The sequence below is a fragment of the Rhineura floridana genome, chromosome 12 (assembly GCF_030035675.1).
Source record: "Rhineura floridana isolate rRhiFlo1 chromosome 12, rRhiFlo1.hap2, whole genome shotgun sequence".
Lineage (NCBI taxonomy): Eukaryota > Metazoa > Chordata > Lepidosauria > Squamata > Rhineuridae > Rhineura > Rhineura floridana.
The window spans coordinates 37,524,445-37,545,437 of record NC_084491.1 but is presented as its reverse complement, the minus strand read 5'-3'; the positions used below and the strand labels follow the sequence as shown (position 1 = coordinate 37,545,437).

Sequence of the window (20,993 nt, the reverse complement as noted above, 5' to 3'; positions counted from 1 at the left end):
AGATTGCTGGTGCCATAGCCTATGAGTCTGAGGTGAGGGAGGCTGGACCGCCTCAGCATGGTCCTCCCCAACAGGAGGGGGGGCTGCGCAGTGGCGACAGTGGAACAGGTGAAGGTAGAGGGTCAAAAGTAGGCAAAGAAGCATCTTCCTCCCTGGGCTGAGCTTCCTTGCTGGTAACGGGATCTGTAGGGGTGGAGCAGTCAATGGCTACAGTGCAGGAACTCTCAGACTCTGGCGCGCCTGTAGACATGTCACTGGTACCTTCATCCCAGTCCAAGTCCAATTCCTTCTCCTTGTTCTTGCCTCTTCCTGCCCTTTCCACAGGACTCATGACACTGGGGGTCAGAATAAGAGCCCCGTCATGGAGACTTTGGCAAGATATCGCACCTCTCAGGCTGATACTTTGTTGGTAGGAAACAATAAAAAGGAGCTCTTCGTGAGGATTCAGGCAAATTTTAGCATGCAACATCTTGGGCTAAAATTAAATAATTGGTGACCTGATGGGAAGCTAGAATTTCTTTCCTCCAGCATTTCAAAGCTTCTGCATGTATCCCTCTGAAGATGTTGTATTTTAATGAGTCGCTGTATTTGTGATGTACGTCAAACAACTGAGTACACAAAAGAGCTAATTTTCATTGGTGGAACAAATGCAGTCCCTAAATATAACCTCTGGCATCACTAGTTAAAAGATTTACTTAAGGGTTTAACATTTCCAACAATGCACCCTCTTGTTGACATTGCTGTTTTAATTTCATAGCATGTTCAGTAAAAATAGCTAAATGTTAATTACAGGAGAATTAGAGATAGGGTGTAGTTTAGGGGTGCAAATGAGTAGATTCACTAGCCAACTAGCTCTGTTGCTGTCTGTGCTTTTGCCAACGTAGAGATGCTGTTATGTACATTGTAATTGCCAGCTTGGCTTGAAACATAAGTGTTTGTGTGTGTGTGTGTGTAAATAAAAGGCCTTGGGAACAGTGAAATTCAACCTGTCACTTGTGATGTGAAGTATTGCTTGGTGGAAATTTGAAACCACAAGATGTGGGGAACACACATGGCCTTAAAAAGCTGCCTACACCTGTTCTGGGAAATCAGACTGTGAGAGTTGCGCTATGATGTCTGGCTGCCACAGGAAGTGACTGTTCAGAGCAATTCATCACAAAGGCTAGCCCAAAACAAGTCTGTGGGGGTTTGCAGTTCCTTTTCAATAATGAATGCAGCCATTTCCTCTACCATATGGATAGGCCAGCTGCTGGAGCAGCTCATAAATGGCAATAAAATGCTTTGTTCTTGAGTCCTTGCACAGTTCATTCAAGTTTCCTGCACAAAAATTGTAACAATGTGAACTTGCCCCTTTGGAGTTAGCCAGGACCATGAATCATTTAATGCACTGCATGTGAGTGTCACTGGCACATTTTGGACCTGAACTGAACAGGGCTGTTATAGGAATTGCTTAGTCTAGTCACATCAGTATTTTTGTTTTTAGTTGTAGTGCTGTGTGAATCAGTTTGATTTGCATGCTGCAAAGAATGTGAGAATACCTGTATTCCAGTCCTCAGATGCCCAAGGACCAAAGCACAGAACCGTATTCAGTGGGCATGAAGTGTATGGATGCAGTAGTATATAGGTCTGGGCTATTTGTTATTCTGTTAGATAGAAATTATTACCATCAAATGAAAATAAGAGCTTTTCTCTAATCTTGTATATAGTAAATATTTAAATATATTCCTTTAATGCATATTGTTTGACAGAATGCACTTTAAAAGCATTGATGACTTTTGTTGGCTGGTGGCTACTAGGTTATAGTCAGGCAGTTTAAGACCTGATGTGAGATGGATATAGTAGATGTTCTGGACAAAACATCAATTTTTTCTTGCATGTTACTCATTGCTGTAGCTTTCCATTTTTGAAAATGGCCATTTTGAAAATTCATGTAAAAAACCTGTATCTACCAATAACTTGGCTTCTGTCACCTAGAATCACACTCTTGGTCTAAATATACATTTTATGGGGCAAGGAACTCAACTATACCATGCAGATAAGCAGCAGATGATTTTTATTAACACAAAAACTAAACTACTGCAATACCTCAGTTAACAAAGTAGATGCATTCCTGGACATTATTTCTTTAACAGAAACTTTAGTACCAGAGGTAGGAATAACATGCAAAGAATAGGGATAGGTTCCTACACCCACTCATAGATGGTGGGGGCAGCTTCAACAGGGCCTTTAAAGGGTGCCTACCTGGACCCACCCCCTCCCCTCCTTCTCCTCCTCTGAATTGTACTGGATTCTTACCTCCTCAGCCCTGGGAGAAAGCAAGATATCTTTTTAATGCAAAGCACAGCATGTCAGTTTCCCCCTACCAAAGCAAACGCATAGGCTTATCCCTTTATTGATAGCAAAGCAAACACACAGGATAGTCAGTTTCACCTTAAAGCAAAGGCACAGGCTTGAAAGTTTATCCATAGCAAAGCAAAGCTAGTCAGTTTCACCTTCAAAAAAGCCTTCAAAAGGAGCTTTATTCCTGGAGGATTCGTTAACTGAACATACTGTACATAAAAGCTGCAAGAACAAAATAAGATGGATTACTGTTAATGTAACATAATCACTGAAAATACTGTTATAACTATATCACCTGTAAATGTGATGGTACATTGTCATTACACACCACACCACATGCAGTTTAAGCTCATCTTACTTCTCACAGTGACAACAACAGAGTTCTGTGCACTTCCAGTTAGCTTTTCTACACGTGCACCTAGCGCCACATCCACTTTGACTCTTGCAGCTACATTTGACTAGTTCACTGTAGGCCTTGGAGGCAACAGGTAATATGTTCCACACAGGAACCCATGACTGGTTGTCCCCATCGAGAGCCCAGCCCCAACCTTCTGGATTACGAGCATGTTGTTCACTCTGCTCACTGGTACACCATAATCCAGCCTGATATGTAACCCGCTCTGATTACTGCAATAGCACATCCTGGGTTGGGGGAAGTGGGCCCATTGTCTTCCCCTTCTGGCAAAACAGCTCCCTTCTGGCTTCATTCACATGTTCCAGGACACTTGGTCTTTTTGTACAGGATAATAGTAAAGCATTCAGCAGCTGCAGATGTTGAGCATCAGCCCTATTTTTGTATGAAGATAGATTGCCATGTAGGGAAAGGCATGTGTCCCATCGTAACAGCAATTCCATGCCTCTCACGCTGACCTCTTTCCTCCTCCAAGGGATGCAGATGTGGTATCACATCCCATGAAACTGTGGAAGACAGGAAGAGCCAGGGATTTTCCCTTGCCCAGGTCTTCGTAGATAGCATTGACGCGATGATATGTAAAGGTCTTACCTGTACCAAATGCAACCCAAATGCTCACACCTTGGCACAGGGTAATCATGTGATGGAACTTGCCAGTGAGGATTGTAATGTTCCTCCCCCTGGCACCACCTGTCAGGCTCCCACCCGTGGCTCCCACCAGGGAGAAACGTTAGTTTTTATTCTTTCTTTAGCTCACCCTAGCACAGATCTCACAAGATCCCACTGCTAGGCAGCACCACCAGCCACTCCCTGTAAACAATACTGCTAGAGACTTCACCTAGTCTCCCTATGGCTTATTGTTACTTTGTGTCTGGGTACCCTTGCCGTCCAGAACCTCCTTGTATCTTTGTCTATAAAGCATACAATCCTGGGTTGCTCTGGATACTTGACGATGTTACAATATCTCCCTTCACCGCTGCCACCATTTATTTGATACTCTTTCCCTCCAGCCTTGGTAATTACCCTGCCCTCCCTTTTGGTCTGTGTATCCCCAGCCAAGGATCAGGCTTTTGGTAAACCAATAAAAGTATTTATTCGATAACACCAGGAAATATAACAATATTACTTTAGGAATGTTCAACAAGTGTATGGTTTCATATAGTGTCACTCTTTATGTTTCCAGTCTTACATATTCTGCCTAAATACCAGCCAAATATAATCCAACCCACAACCAACTCCAATCCACACTCCACAACCAATCGCCAACAACTCCCCCACAAAACAGAACCGTCATCCTCTCATTTATACCTTCAGCCATTCAAACACTCAGCCAATCACCATCCAACATTCTCCAGCATTCTAGCCCATGTACTCCCCCCTCTTACTCAGTCACTTACCATATATCACTTAATAAACCCGCAGTTACCATATTTACAGAAATTAAAATACAGGGACATCACAAGGATCACCACTACATCCATGTCAACAGTGTGCACCAGACAGTGCAGCCATTCAGAAGGGCATCCTGTAAATGGATGAGCTTCCTCGTGATCACATGGTGCCATGGATTGACCGGTTTCTCAAAGAATTCCTGTAGCACCACATGTGGTGATGAGTTCCTTGTCTTTGGGACAATTGACAGTGGCAATCTTGTTGGAAAAAAACGCAGAAAGTTCCTATTTGTTGATGGGGTCATGTAAGAAGTTGGCCCAGTCTCCTGGGAGCTTGTTGTTACCCTCAACCTATCTCTGAATACCCTTCCCTCTCTTTTCTCTAGTGGATTCTTTGCTGCTGCTGGGGATGTACGTATCCCATACTATATCAACTCTTTTGGCGTTTTCTAGTTGTCTTATGATGTATGGAACAAATACCTGATCAGCATACTCATCAGTTGTCACTATGTTGGTAGTGGGGAGCAAGTGCACAACAGCAGTTCCATCAAGAAGCTTCATGCCAATGAAATCAGGAGGATCATTCTGGGTGTCCTTGGCCAGAATGTTCAGCAAGTCAGATTTCTTTCCTAAGTGCAATTTTCCACCTTTAGATAATGAAGGGAGGAAAGGATGGTTCACATGGCTGAAGAATGTACTCGTGTCACAAACTCTGTGCTGCATCACAATGCACAGGTGAGAGAACAGAGAAACATGTCTCTTGAGTAAGGAGATCTTTCCCACTTGTTTTGTCTTGGCTGTGAACAACTTAAGAGACAGAGCATTCTTCTTAATTGGCTCAAGCATGGAGCATGTGCGATCAGTTATCACTTCTTTGCGGTATTGCAGAACTTGGAAAAGTTACTTTTTTGAACTACAACTCCCATCAGCCCAATCCAGTGGCCATGCTGGCTGGGGCTGATGGGAGTTGTAGTTCAAAAAAAGTAACTTTTCCAAGCTCTGGGTATTTGTCATACTGATCCTTTCCTAGACTATTCACTGTTTGCACTGTGTTTAGCACAGATTCATCCAAAATACTCTGCAATATCACTGTCATTCGAGAAAGGATTTCCAAGCTCATGCGTGAGCTGACGTTGACTCAAAGTCTGTTCCTTAAACCTTCTCTGTGTGGAAAATCCCTCTTCATGATGAAAGCCACACTCTGTTTCTTTTGGGATGTAGTAATCTTCAAATTACTTCAGTAACCTTGCTTGTTCAGGCCCTGAGACCATCCATTTGCTGAAGGATTCTGGGTCAGTCTGACTGCACTTCCAAAACTCTTGACCTCTTTATTGTTTTGTTCATAGACTTGGTCAGTTGGGATGGTCGAGAATCAGTTGTTGGTTTTGTGGATGACCCAGTGACTGTGCTCCTTGAACTCTTTGAGAATGGGTGCTGGTAGACTCTCCATGTCTTGGAAGTGTATCGGGATCCACTGCGCATAATTGTGGTGGTAGAGAGCAAAGAACCATGGAACCAAGGCCTTCAGGCTTTCTACATATAGAGGAAAATTCCCCTCACAGTGTGATCTGATGAAGATGAGGCCCAGACGTTCCATGTTAAGAATCATATCCCAGTGTTTGAATGTTGGACTCTTTTGTACCATTTCCTGCCTCCATGCCTCCTTGGCTTCATCATGGTATGTTCCTTCAGTGTGCAGGAAAGCATCCTCCTGGAGTTTTGCCAGAGCCAAAGCAGTCACCTGATGATTTTGCCTTGTTTTGGTGAGATGTAAGGCCTTCAGGAAAGAATCTGTGGTGCCTGATCATGTAATGCCTACTTGCATCAGTGCATTGGTCACCTGGATCCCTCCAAGTGGCCACCATACATTTCCCACATCACCATCTCTAGGTGCAGGTCACCTAACATTGCTCTCAACTTTAGCTCCCCATGAGTGTCAGGCCAGTTTCACTGGGTGAACTTGGCAAGAGCATAGTGTCAGGCTTGGGTGGGCAACACAGCCAGTTCCAGACAAGACTGTTAGGAGTTCAAGACACAGTGAAGCCGGTAATTGACAGCACTTGGCAGAAACGCCCAAGGTCAGGCTGCAGCTGTAACGGATAAGTGAAGCAGCAATACAAAGGCTTCAATGAGCACACAGAGGTGTGGGGGTAATAGGAAAGCATTATAGAGTTGGTTGGTGAGCAAGAGACGGAGCACGGTGTGAAACCAGTAAAGTTTTGTTTTCTTAAAGACGTGGCTAATGGTCTATTATTTCGGTCAGCGACTGGCACTGATAAGCAAGCTAAAATGCTACTGGACTCTACTGGTCATACTGGTAAATTGGTGCTGCACTCTACACATAGAGTGGTCATCAAAGGCTATAACTGGCATCTGTCCAAGCTTGAGGAATTCTGTCGCCCAATGCAGCACATTCATTCCATGCTTGATCATAGCTGCTGTAGCTGCCTTGTAGAAAAGGGGCAAGAGCTGTGTAAGGGCAGTGTGCAGATCTGCTGATGCATCTTGCAGGGAGGAATGGAATGCTGATCAGGCAACAGTGTCAGCTTTTTCAAGTTCATCTTTCTCCAGCAGTTGACTAGCATGCTCCAGCCAGCTCTTCTCTTTCTGTTGTGCACCTACCAGTTGTCCCTGCTTTGGTGTTGATGCATTTGGAAGCTGTGGGATGGACATTTTTTTGCTGTCTTCAAAGCCACAGCTAGCACGGTGGTGAAGCTGTCTGGCAACTGGTGATTCTTTTTGATATCAACCAAAGGTTGACTGAAGTCATGGTGCTTCTCTCCTTGCAACAGACTGATACCTGTGCCATGTTAAGCACTGTAGATTATATTTAGCATTGAGTGCTATGAGATTGCCGCCTTTCAGTCTAGCTATCAACCCTGTTTCATGCAGCTCTTTAGTCATTTTTCTTATGGTGTCATCAGCTTCAAGTGTTTGAAATCCACGGAGGTGTCCATCATTTTGATGACAAAACAGACGAGCCATTCTGTGCTTTGCCTGGTGCTAAGGCCGTTTCTCCCCAGAGGACATCAGCCCTGTCTCGCTTTTTGGTAGCTCTCTCCAGCTTCTCTTTGCTGAACTTGACAGCAAGATTTGTGCCATGCAGCCTGGTCTTGAGCCAGTTCAATTACAGTCATATCTTCTCCAAAGTGAAGCACCACTGGCAATGTGGCCAGGACTCTGAAAACAATAATATTATTCAAGAAGGAGCAGAATGGTTCTGACTTGTCCCTGCTTTCTTGTGCACTGAGTGAGCATTTCAGAGGCTCTGTAGTCATTTCCTGACAGATTAAGCACATGTTCCAATCCACCTTGCTGTTCAACTAGGGGAAAAATTATTATAAACTCCCAAGTTGTTATGCCATTATGATCTATAAATACATGAAATGATACGGAACACTGCCAAAGATAATAAATCAAATGATTGATATGCTTATTTTTATTTTTGATCAAATAATCATCTGCTGCTTTGCTAAATGGTATAGTTGTATTCCTTGACCCAGAAAATGTATATTTAGACACCAAGATTGTGATCCTAAGTGGCTTAGAAGTCGAGTTATTGGTAGATAGGTTTTTATGTGAATCTTCAATATGGCCACCATGATGTATCTGGAGCAAGCAGTATCTATCAAAAATGGAAAGCTAGAGCAATGGGTAACATGCAAGAAAACATTGGTGCTTTTGTCCAGAACTCCCACATCTATGTGCTAAGCTTCCTATTACCCTAGCTGCTTCGGTTAGGAGCTGAAGAGGAATAATTTGGCATTTGAAATGTAGTCAGCAAGAAGCAGACATTTTGCAGCTGGTAGACAAGAGAGATTTGGAGGATTCCAAGTGCATGCTGTTTGCTTTTCGAGCAACTGATACTGTTTTAAAGACCAGTATTATCTGGCAGTCTGCCTGTCTTCTCCCAAGTGGCCTACTCCTATTTTGTAAATAAAAAGATATTGCAGAATAAATTATGTCTCAAGTAACCTCTCTTGTTAAGGAAACAGACTCTAAAAGGCTGTCCCTGGAACTTCCTACTGCTTTGAGAGAGTCGGGAGCATGAAACAGTATATTATTAAAGAGATTATAGTGCAGCTCTTATCTCTTTGATTAAATGAAATACCCAGATTTGCTAAACTAAAAGTGAGAGAGATAAAACATGCAACGCATCCTGCCCTACCGCCATATTGTATTGAATTCTCATAAAAATTATCTCCTGTACTTCTTTGATTGCCTACACAATTTTCAAACTTTTTGTCTGTAATCATAGGAGCTAGTAACTTGCTTTGGAAACAATAACCACCAGTGAATCTTAAGAGTTCAGTTTTCAGTTCAGATTGCCAACTCTCCATTCATGTAGTATGTTCAAAGTGGACTCAGCATGTGTGGGCTACACCAGATTTTTTTTTTATAGTATGTATCATACGAAATGCATCCCTTGTACATCCTGGTAACAATAATAAGATTTAGCTTCATGGCACATTTTTTTAAAAAATATCTCTCTCTCCCTCTCTTCAGTTGCAAGAATGAAATAGCTTTATGATTGCTACACCCTGCGGAAATTATGTCCCCTTTCCTCCATCTTTCCTCACTTTAAGTGTCAATGTAAGGAAAATACAGGCCTGACAGGATGTGGACACCAAATACATTTGCAATTTAAAAAGATGTTGAAAAAATATCCTTTAACTTTTCAAATAATCATAGCACATGAAGGAATGGGACAGTCATGATTGGTCAGATTATGCTTCTGAGTCCTTAACATCATTCTCCTGTCCATTTTTACAGGCCCGGTAAGGCTGTGTAGTCATATCCCTGATTTTTTCTCTCTACAATGAAGAAAAGACTGGGGTATGCGTGCAAATACTCTGGATATCCTTGTTCATTTGAAGGAAATATTGTGGCATGTTGGTCTAAGTGGCAATACCAGATGTCAGATCCCTTTATTAAACCTAAAAATAATTATAAAAGTCACTTGTGACACAAAATCATGCCCTTTATTGCCAGATCCATGAGGGCTGGGCCATGGCAACCATATGATGAGGGAAAGGCACCCCAGATGGCATGTCGCCTTTGACTTAAACTTAGATGGCTTCATTGCAGTGGGATGAGTGGGTGTTCAAATCAATAAGCAATATACCCAAAGAGATTTTGACAAGAAAGCAATGCAGATATAAAGTCTGAGGGGGAAAGATGCCTGCTTCAGGTCAGTGCTAGCCCCCTCTGAGTCTCAGAGGCATCCTCTGTTCTTAATTCGGAGCAACCAACAGCTCACCCCGTGAAGCAGATTTATCTGTGGAGAAGGTGTCTGTCCTGCTTCTCATAATGAACGGCTGGGTCAGTGGTGGCCGGTGCCCATTGGGACTGGTAGGGCGGAAGGCAGGGAGGGCAACAGTAGGTGGAGCCAGAGCCAATGACAGGCAGAGCTAGCCAATTCTGGCTTTGTCCCCATTCTCCTCGCTCCCTGGAGGCAGCACTGAGATTAAGGAGTAGGAGGCTGCCTGCCAGCGCTGCCCCTTGGACTGGTTGCAAGTAAGGCGGCAGGCAGGGGAGGGCTGGTCGAGCTTGGTGAGGAAGTGCCCCATTTGCTGTTATCGACCAGACTCCACTGGACTAGGTACCTTCTTGAGTAGATCTGTTGGGATGTGGGAGCCGTGGGGGCCAAGGGAAGGGAGGCCCTCTGATGACATATGGTCAGAGACTGAACGTGGGATCTTCGTTACTCCACCACTGAGCAGCAGCCCTTGTTCTGTGTGTGGGCCCTGGCCCGTGAATCATTGAATTGCCACCAAAGTGCATTGAACAAGTGCCCACAATTTTTTTTTATTAAAAAAATGAATCAGTGCCTTGCAAATACATGTACAGGCAGATTGTTAAACGTCGCCCCTTTCTCTGCAGGAGTTTTGAATCATCTGCAATCATTTAACTGTACCCCCAGGAGCACAGGGAGTACCACTGGGTCTTCTGAAGCCTTTTGTGAAGCAGTGGCTGTTTTTCATGAGTGACAACCAGCCCCAGTATGTGTGGCACTAATTTCACAGATCAAGATAATTATCATCTCAATTTCTTCCTACACAAATCTCTTTCCTCCACCTCTTCTGACAGTAAGGGTTGGTTTCCATGGAGCTGTTCCATCCATACCTTAGGAAATCTCTCCCTCCACCCCAACACACACACACACACACACACACACACACAGACAGACAGACAGACACACACCACTTCTCTCTATAGGCAGAATGTGTGAGGTTTCCATGGAAACATCTGAGAAGGGACGGATTGAGATAACTTAGGCAGGTGAGGGTTGCTCATGGAAGCTCTTGTGGTTTAGGCAATTGCCTTTGAAAGGCTTCCTAGGTTTGTGAGTTCTAGGGTGCGTCCAACATAGTTGACCAAGAAATCTAAAACGATTGATAAAGACGACACACCAAAGATATCAAAACAATCATTAACAAACAAAACTGTGAAATAGTGAACATTGAAGTTAATAGGCAGCTTTGAATAATCTAGGCTGCAATTCTTTGGGACAGATATCTAGCTTAGAGAAGCCGTGAATCCTCCCTCTGGACTATGTGTGTTCTTGAACCCCTGTTACCATGTTTGTAAATATTTTAGCCACCCCTCTGAAACTTCAGAATTGATAGACACAGGGCTGGCACCAGGCCTGATTGGGCCCTTGGGCACCAGCCTGCTGCAGGCCTGCAGCGTCACACTCCCCAATTCCCCCTCCTCATGCAAGTGTCACGGGACTTAAATAGGCCCGGCCATCCCATCTACCTCCGGTGTCTGTACTCCTGCACACTGTGCATGCATGCCTCCTATCACCCAAGATAGCAGGGGGGTGACAACCCCTGCCACCATCTTGGGTGATGGCAGGCATATACATGCAGTGCACAGGGTATGCACACTGATGTGCAGAATGGCAGGTAGGTGGGATGGGCGAACTTATTTCACCTTTCACTGCCTGTATTGTGGGGGGGGGTTGCCTGGGAGTTCCTGCTCTGTGATCTGTGGCAGCGTTGGGTTACTGGATCCTGTAATCCGATGCTGGCATAGATTGTGGAGTGGGAGCTTCACCCTCCCTGTCTTGGGTGGGGCCCCTCTGGGCTTCTCTTTTCTTAAAATGGGGGCACATGACACTAGTCAAACTCTTCCCCTTTTATCTAAGACCTGGTCGGATCAGCTCCAGTGCATTTTTTTTCAAAAAAATTAGCTTCAGACAAATTTTGCAACTGATTGGTAGATCAACCGGTTGCCCCTCCAGGAGTGGCCAATGGAAACACTTTGCTGCAGATTGTCTGGTCTTTGACTGTAATAAACTTTTACTTACTTACTTTGCTGCAGGCTCAGGCATAGACAACGATTGGCCCAATGCTTAGCTGTGGGTGGTCCTGAAAGGTCTGAAGGCAACAGTGGGGGAGATGTGTCCAGCAGACCGCAGTGTCACTTCAAAACTCAGCCAGAAAAACTGTTCTCGCTGCTTTTGAAGCAACTAGTGTGCCCACAGCCTTTGTCACAGAGACTTGTTTCTTCTAGTTCCGCTCTGACATCAATGAGAGCTGTGATTGATCAGTCTGCCTGAAAATCAAACTCCGGTGAGGCACATGCAGCTTATAAAAGACGGTGACAGAGCACTGAAAGCAGCATTCCTCCAGGATTTAGCATCAGAACAGATTTGTGTGGGAGTTTTTCCCACCAAATAAATTGATTGATGGATTATATTTGCATAGGGTGTTTGTTTGAAAAAGCATTCCCAGAAACTGGTGGGTGGTGGTTGTGTTTTTCCACACATGTATTCCTAAGAGTTCTGTTTGGTAACACAGATGAACACGTTTCTTTGGCTGTTGAGAAAGATTTGCAGATATCCCAGAGATGTACCGAGAAATAATTTCTTGTCGATATAAATATGTATTGTTTATATACCACTCTTTGGGTAGGTCCAACTTGCCAGTAGATAGTCCCTAGAGAAAGCACTTTGGGCATAACACTGGAGCACTGGAACATTATGGTGTTGTAGTGCTGTACCTCTTTAAAAACATTTTTTTAAAAAAGCAGCTGAAAATATATTTAGTGACAATTAAGAGACTTTTACAGCTGGTATAGCGCAGTGAGGAGAAGAGCCTGGCTGGGAGGCCAGAGTCTGTGAGTTCAAATCCCCACTCGTGTCTCCTGGGTGTCAAGGGCCAGCTAAAGATCACCCCTACAGGGAGTGGCTCAGGGGTTACATGCCCTGCCACCTGTGCAGCCGTGGGCAAGCGGCATAGTCCCAAGGAGCCCAGTTGCCCCCCAGCTGGCAGTTGTGGACAAGGTGCAGCTGTGGCAAGCTGAGCAGGCCCTAGCCAGGAGGGGAGAACTAGCCTCAGAGGGAGGCAATGGTAAACCCCCTCTGAATGCCGCTTACCATGAAAACCCTATTCTTAGGGTCGCTATAAGTCGGGATCGACTTGAAGGCATTCCAAAAGGCTTTTGTTTTTTTAAAAAAACGTGGGTGTAAAATATCACCCATCAGAAGGGATTTACTGTAAATGTGCGCAGAGCTTCAGATGGCCCCATCCATAGCAGCTGTGTCACGTCCACCAGTGTGGACCCAACAAAGAGGGACATATGCATAGAAAAAATGCATTATTCTGGTAGTGTGGAAAGTCAATTGCAATTCCACTTGCAGCTTTCAATACAAGAGCAATGCTTTAGTAGTACTAAGAGGCACCTATCTGGAAGCAGCGTGAGGGTTTGCACTGGGATCCTTCAGGTTTACCTCAGCTCAGAGAACAGCAGCTGCTCCCTTAACGCAAGACAAGGGAGCAATGGCCATGATCCGAGTCACAGGAAAATATAAAATACTCATTACCCGGCTGCCCTGATGAACATCCAGGAGAAAGAAAGTAAGGGAAGCTTTCTGTCCGTCTGTATACTCTCTCTGTCTGTCTCTCAATATACAAGCCATTGTTGGCATATTTTTGTGTAGGCTTGCATATTTAGCAAGTGAAAGCAAAACTGTCTGCTTTTGTGTAAGCCTGATTCTGTGTGTGAATACCAGGAGAGGAGAAAATGTGTTTTATGGGTCAGAGATTGTGAGAAACCCACATGTGGTAAGGATCCCAGCCTCTCCAGGAAGCCATTCTTAGGCTTCAGACTGGGGTGGGGGTGGAGGAGAATTGAAGGAAGGAAGGAGTTGAGCATGTCACCCATTTCTGCTTTTTCCTCCTCCCGACACCATGGATTTGGAGAGACATCTTCAGGCTTGTAGACAACTCCCTCCCCCCTCACACCTCTCTTCATGGAGGATAAGGCTGTCAATGACTACTAGCCACAATGGCTACGCTCTACCTCCTTTGGTGGAGGCAGTATACCACTGAATGACAGTTGCTGGGAGCCGGAGAGTGCTGTTGCATTCATGTTCTGCTTGTGGTTTCCCCATAGGCATCTGTTTGGTCATTGTGAGGAAAGGGTGGTGGACTAGATGGGCCTCTGGCCTGATCCAGTGGGGCTCTTTCGCCCGTCTTTCACCTCCTATGGACAGCAACTTGCCCAGTAGAGCTAGTCTCTTTGACTGGCATCGTCCTACTTCAACTACTTTTGAAATTCAGGCAGGGTAACTGCTACCTGCTACTTTCTGTTGCTGCCATTACCCCTGCCTGCCAGTTCTTGCTCCGTGGCTGCCACGGCTGTAGAGTCGGTACGCCAAACTTTCGACTGCGACTCCTCTATTTTTCTACTGTCCAACTCCGACTCCTTCATAAATGGCAAATGTATATTAACTAGTAATAACAAATTTACTGTAGTAAAATGGTAGCACAAGGCATTTCATCACCACCACGTGAATCATCAGGCTAGATTGATAGAACATAAAATATATTTATTTGATTAAATTTTCTGAACAAGAAAACTTTCCTAAATTCCCATGAAAGTTTTTAATTTGAAGCCGGAGTCAGAGTCGGTACATTTCTACCGACTCTGACTTTGACTCCGACTCCACCCAAAATTGCTTCCGACTCCGACTCCACGACTCCCACTCCACAGCCCTGGTGGCTGCCTCCATCTGCTTCCACTCGCCCGCCATGTCCCTTTGCCCATGACCTTCCTCCTGTGGCCACTACCATTTCAGACACAATAATTTCTACTTGCCAGTGCATGAAATTAAAGATGGTGGCAGCGGGATATGGTGACATGAAGCATGAGGTGAGGGTGGCTGGGATTGAAGCAGACACATTTTAATCATCCTCTTACAACAAAGCTCCCGTAACTTGCATTTTCAACATGGAGGATGAGCCGTACAGCTTCGGAAAGAATGATTGACAGTGGGAACACCCTTCCTCCTAAGCAGTATATGTGGATATTGGGATGAACATAAGGCCCTCTGGAACTGTGATCTCCGAAAGAAGGAATGCTTCTTGTGCTCTGTGGGACCGTGGTCCCTTTAAAAGAGGGGACACCTGTTAGAATTGTTTGGTGGCTCTGCCTTGGGTGTATTTCCTCGCAGGCCGGAGGTCTTCCTGGGTTTCTTCCGGTTCCCCTTTCTGCTGCTGCTTATGCTGCCACTGGAGCACTTGCTGCTGCTGGGAGTCTCTCTTGAAATGCCGCAGTGAGCTGTGAATTGCTGCAGTTTCCAAACAGATCAGGGACAGTTTTATTAATGTGAGCTGCCTTTTAGCTGCAAAGTTTATATCGCCTGACCGGTCTCTCTTCCTGTTGCTTTGACATCAAGTGCTTGGTTGAGGGGTAGGAAGGGGTGGGTGGGAGAATGCTGCAAGAAGGTCTCACCTGTTCCTTTTACTTTTTTTTTTAAAAAAGACATGATCTGGTGATTTCCTTAGTACACCCACCTTGTTCTCCCTCCCCCTCCCCCTTCTTCACTCACCGACAGATAGCATTGTCTGTACATCTCCCCTGTGATTATTCACTGTGGCTTCTCCAGGTGATGGGATGAATCCAATGCTGTGTTTTAGAGGCTTCCCCGATGAAGACAGCCACAGAAGACTGCCTGGGCTTTCAGCTGTTAATTTAACCTCGTAACTGCTGAGCTATTTGCTTCTTGGGGGGGGGGGAGCCTTTCATTAAATGCAGAAGCTGAACACAAGAGGTATGTGGAGTGAGGTGTGGACTTAACACTGTGTTTGGTTGTCACAAAAGATGCGCAGATGCAAGACGGGCGTAGAAGTTGGACTTGGTTGCAGTTTGGGTTCTGTCTTTGAGCTTGCCATTTGGGATGTGTGCCTTAAGTTTGTTGAATGTAGTGTGTGAGGGGCCTATTAGCAATGCACATCGTCGTTCATTTCTGGTGAATCTGGAACAGGGGGCGCAGCAAGTATGGGACATGGTTGAAGTATAGCTGTTCTTCCCAGAAGTGGAGTTCCGGTAAGCTGACATTATTAATAATGTCAATAAATGTCTGTGCCATAAAGCAGTATTGACATTAGGTAATAAACTGGCTTGATGTTTAAATGTCTGCCCAATTGGGACATCCATGGCACAGGAACGACAAGATTAGAGCTGTGCTGAAAATTTTGATTTTTTTTTAACCATTTGTTGGGTGGGATGTGGTGGAAAGAAACTCTTTCTAAAAAAAAAGAATAGAAGGGGTTTGCTAATTACCTTAATTAGCTTTGTGAGCCAGTGTGGCATAGTGGTTAGAGAGGGGGACCAGGGTTTGAATCCCCACACAGCCACGAAGCTCACTGGGTAACCCTGGGCCAGTCACTGCCTCTCAGCCTCAGAGGGAGGCAATGGTAAACCCCCTCTGAATACCACTTACCATGAAAACCCTCTTCATAGGGTCACCATAAGTCGGGATCGACTTGAAGGCAGACCAGTTCATTTAGTCAACCTTTCAGTTTGTTTTCCCTTAGATAAATGAATGAAATGAAAAGCCTCTTGCCATTCTCAGTGGCACAAAGGCTCTAATTGCTGCTTCCCTCTGGCCACACCTCTGGAAATCCTTGGGAGCAGCATCACCCTGCCTCGCTTCCCAATGTATTCTGGGAAGTGTGGCTGGTGGGAAACAGCACAAGGCTATCTCTACAGCTTTGCACCGGCCACATTTCCTGGCAAGACCCAGAAACAAAAATAAATAAATGAAAAAAAGCTCACCCACAGAAATTTGGGCAATTTGCTCCCCACCACCACCCAAGAAAGCAGCCAAAAAGTGGTCCCCATTTTTGCAGGGAGATGATGGGGGAGGGGGGATAATTTTTGACCCAGCCTTAGATGATGTAGCATGGCTCGCTTGGTTGTAGACTTGCAGGTTGTCAGGATTTCATTTGGTTACTCCGGGTTTGACACCATTTTTTGGAGTCAGCCTGGTCCAGAAACTGCTGGTAAAATTCGGTTCTTGTGAGATATCTTGTATGTTTCATGATGGTCCTTAAGATTTAGGGGAAAAAGGTGTGATTCAGAAAACCATTATCCAGTTCTTTAAATTGCTACCATCTTTCTGTACAAACTGACACCAAATCTTTCTTTCTCCAAAACGTGTCTGTGGTATGATCAGTTTGATGCCATTAGAAAGATGGGGTGGAGATTCAGAATTCTTGACTGAGGAAACCTACATTCTTTGCCAAGAAAAGTGGAATTCTGTGCTTTCTGTGCATTGTGCATATTAAGAAAACTTTTTACTTGGGTGCAACTCCATTTTCTTCAGTAGTGAATTTACCCATTCAGTGAAGAGGTTGTCCAGATTATTAGTTCATAGTGAAACAAATACAGTTATTGCTCTCTTGGTGCCCAGGACCCAGATGTGTTCCCTTAAGACATCTGTTGGTGCATTGGTGCATCTGTTTAGATGAGTTTGCATTTCCTAGGCCTGCACAACATTTGATCTACTACACGCACACACGCGTGCACACACACACAGAGAGAGAGAGAGAGAGAGAGAGAGAGAGAGAGAATCTGCCAGCCATATATCATGGCCTGCCTGGTGCTTGACGATCTCCCCTCTCTGATTTTGCAGTTCTGGGCCAAGAGCAAAAATAGGAAGCCTGCAGACTCCCTGGCTGGCCCCCATACTCAGTTGGTGGGCTGCGTTTGGGAGGTGGCTCTAACACACCATTGCTCAACCTTCAGCAATGGTACAGTACTAGCACAGGAACTGAAATAGCAAGTTCTTTTTAAAAAAACAGATTCTTGCCTGTTTTACAATAGCTGGGCTAATTTTCAGACTTTAGCTTGACCTCCCCCAGGGTGAAACTGATAAGCAGATTTTCTACATTGCAAATTTAAGACTTTTGTCAGTTTCAGATTTGGAGCAAGTCTCCCCACTCTGCAAGCGAAGTGTTCTGCTCGTGTTTGAGAGCACACAAGAGGCAGTCGATCCTTTAAATAAACTTCTCTGTGTGTGTGTGTGCGGATTTCTACATCTTCAGTTTAATTCATGTTCTCCTAAGTATCCTTCTAAATATCACCACCTTGATTTCAAATTGGTAACAGTAAAAATGCGATGATAGGGTTATCGTGGCAGAATGTTCAGCAAGGCATTGGGTCAAAATCTAAACTTGCTGCGTGGCTGCATTTTTTTGTGTGTGTGTGTGTGTGGCCTGGCTTTTTGGAAAAATCAGTAATCAGGTGGAACGTAGAAACCAGTGAATAGTTGAATGGAGTAATGAAATGAGGGAGGGGGAAATGTTGACATGACAGTTTTTATTTTTGTTGTGTTTGGGCATTTGGAATGTTGACGGTGGAGGATGTGTAACTCTGGTTTCTTTGCTTCTGTCATGATGTTTGGTATCAGCTTTCAGTGGATGACTGAACCTGCTTGGTTGGATCAGCATCTGTGTGGAAAGCTGAGACTACAAAAGGGGTACATTCTCCAGACTTCATTATCTGTCCCGATGCAGCTGAAGCATGTCAGTTGAAATGAAGGTGAGGGAAGAGATGTGGAAAAAGTGCTGTCCCTCACAAATTGCTGCTGTAGGCTGCCACCTAGCTGTCTCTAGTAACTAGATCCATGGAATGCCACTGCTTCAATATACCCTTTCATCTATGTTGTGTGTGATCATATCCAATTTGTTTTCAGACCTGATGATCTTACAGCAGAGGAGAGCAGCTGAAGGAACTTGACATTTTCCTCAAGAATCTATTGCAATAATTATGGGAATAGACAGAGCTATCAACATGCAAGCAAGACTTAAGTACGCACATACAGAAAACTTTGCTGTGTAGATTTCATTGGAAAATTTCAGCATCCATATTCAGTGTAATATGTTTCCACATCTAATATTATGTGGATGCTGACGTTCTCTTATAATATAGGAGATGCAAACATACCAATCTTAAATAATTCAAGAGTTCTGTACCATAACATCAGATGCATAATTCATTCCAAAGCTTTTACATTTTTAAAGACTTGTCAGCATTCTTGGAATATAAACTAAACGTTTGTTGCCTGATTTCTGCCGGCCTGCAATAGTAGCTTGCAAACTGAGGGAGATCATTGTTGCAGATCAGCTGGTTCTTGATTTCAAGCCATCCTGTTTACCAAATTGTTCTGGTGAGGAGTCTGGTGAAAAATGAATAACAGATGTACAGAATACATAATTGGTGACTCTGTACTGCTTGGTCAGCAGTTTGCTAACAGGGTTCTCTAGAAGAGGTAAAATTCAACATACTTTGAACCTCTGAAACCCTCATCCTGAATATTAAAGCCAGAAACTGGTTAAGGAGGCAGTTGGTTCTTTGGACAAGAAGAAAGTCCAAGGTGGGCTAAAGGAGGAAAAGGAAATTACAGAGAATATGAATGAATTCTTTGCGTCTGTCTACACAGCAGGAGATGTAGGGCAGGTCCCTGTTCTTGGCTTTATCAGGAAGGAACTGAGGCAAATAGTGGTGACAAGAGACAAAGTTCTAGGCCTTATTGACAAATTAACAACAGTAAAATTGTCGGATCCAGATGACATCTACCTGAATTCTTAAAGAACTCAAATGTGAAATTGCTGGTCTTGTTACAAAAATATGTAAGTTGTCCCTAAGATCAGCCTCTGTACCTGAGAAGTGGAAAATGGCCACTGTAACACCAATTTTCCAAAAGGGAAATTGCAGACCAATTAGTCTAACATGTTTTGGGGAAACTGGCAGAAAGAATGATTAAAGTTAGAATTACCAAGCATATAGAACAGGGATGGGCAAACTTTTTGGCCCGAGGGCTGCTTTCTCTTGTGGGCAACCTTTGGGGGTTGCATGATTCCATACCAGGCAGGGGCAGATGCAAGCGTGGGCAGAGCAATTGATGCCACTCCTTCTTCTGTATAATAGGTAGCATTCCTGCTATGCAAGAATTAGAGGTTTAGTCCAGATTTCCAAATTTAGACCAGAACTTTGAATTGGAATCAGAAACCTACTGGTAGCCAGTGCAAGTGATGCAAAATTAGAGTTATGTATTCAGATTTTTTGCTCCCCACCAACATCTGAGTGGACGCATTTGGCACCAGCTGTAGTTCTGGGCCACCTTCGTAGGTAGCTCCATGTAAAGTGTATTCCAGTCGTCTAGTTGATATTATTTCACAGGTTTCTTTGCTATTTTTCTTCTTTCTTTTTCTCACCTGTTCAGTTCCTTCCCCCCCCCCCAGAAAGAAAAGTGCTGCAATTAGAATTATGGAAATTTGGTACATATATGCAAATATTGTCAATCTGCATAACTTCTTGATACAGAATTAGATTCCTTGATGCGGACATCTTTTTGTAGAGAAGCAGAGTATGCAATAATCCTTTTATGACTCATGTTTATATTTTCACCAGTGTTCCCAAACTCCTTCCTCATCTTCCTCTGCTTGTGGAACTATACAATAATCAAGTCCTTTCAAATGAGTCACACATTCCTGGCTCTGTCTGACAGTGAATGATGCTTGGATTCCCATTCAGAAAAGCACAGCTGTTCCAAGCAGCAATGTGTGTCTGCAAAGCAAAATGGTTGTTTTCTCCTGCTTTCATGCTGTTCTAATTACTACAATTACCCATAAGCACACTTTGTTCAAGAAAGGCCAGCCAGAACAGACATCAGGGTTGGATTTCCCCATCTTATGGGAAATGCCAATGGCCACAGAAGTAACGCTGCATCGTCTCAGGCATGCGCCACATTTCAGATTTGAGTATTAATTCCACTGTTTCTGGCTGCTTTTCATTTCTGGGGTTTGAGGAGGTTCTTCAATGCTCCAAGAGTTGATTATTATTTTTATTTGTACAATGGGAGCCTTGTGGATATCTGAAGCAGTTGCTCACAAGTCTTCCTTCCCTTCCAAAAGAGACTCCAACTGCACGCCCATCTGACTAACTCCCACCCCACTCCCAGGCCTTCCTTCTTCTTGTTCCTGTAGTAAAAGACTTGCAACTGGACAGAGTTAACATTTTATTTTGATAACAATTCCATCTTAGCCATCGTTTCAGGACCAGCTTGTGCAATATGCACAATCAGGTGGTAAATCTCCCCCCCCCCGCTTTTCTGGATTGTAATCCTTCATTTTGCAGATGTGATGTTACATATTGAATGCTCCTTGCCACCTGCAGAAAAGAAGCCCAGCCACACACAGCTCTCTGCAGATAGAAAACGAGCATGTTAGGGTAAAAGGTAAGTAGACACGCTAGTTTTCCATGTGCAGAGAATTTGTGGCGGAGCATACTTCCTTTATTTTCTTTTGGGCAGGCTATACTGAGCTGAAGTGGGAGAGGGGAACAAGCACAACCAAACAACTCCCTTTCTAGCAATTTAGTCGCAGGCTATGGTCTGAAGGCACATAAGGCCAGCTCCCTGCTGATGCTAAGCAAGGTCAGGTCTGGTCAGTCCAGTGCCTGGATGGGAGACTGCCTGAAAACCATACGTAAGCCTCCTTGGGTTTCATGGACAAAGAAAGGTGGGGTATAAATGTAATAAATAAATAAAT

The 20,993-nt window shown here is 44.2% G+C and overlaps 1 protein-coding gene across 5 annotated transcripts in view; it reads left to right on the top strand.

The window, feature by feature from the left end:
• The window catches only part of GRAMD1B (GRAM domain containing 1B), a 227,605-nt gene that overhangs the window by 32,401 nt on the left and 174,211 nt on the right, over positions 1 to 20,993 (top strand). The gene's annotated exons all lie outside the window — the stretch shown is intronic.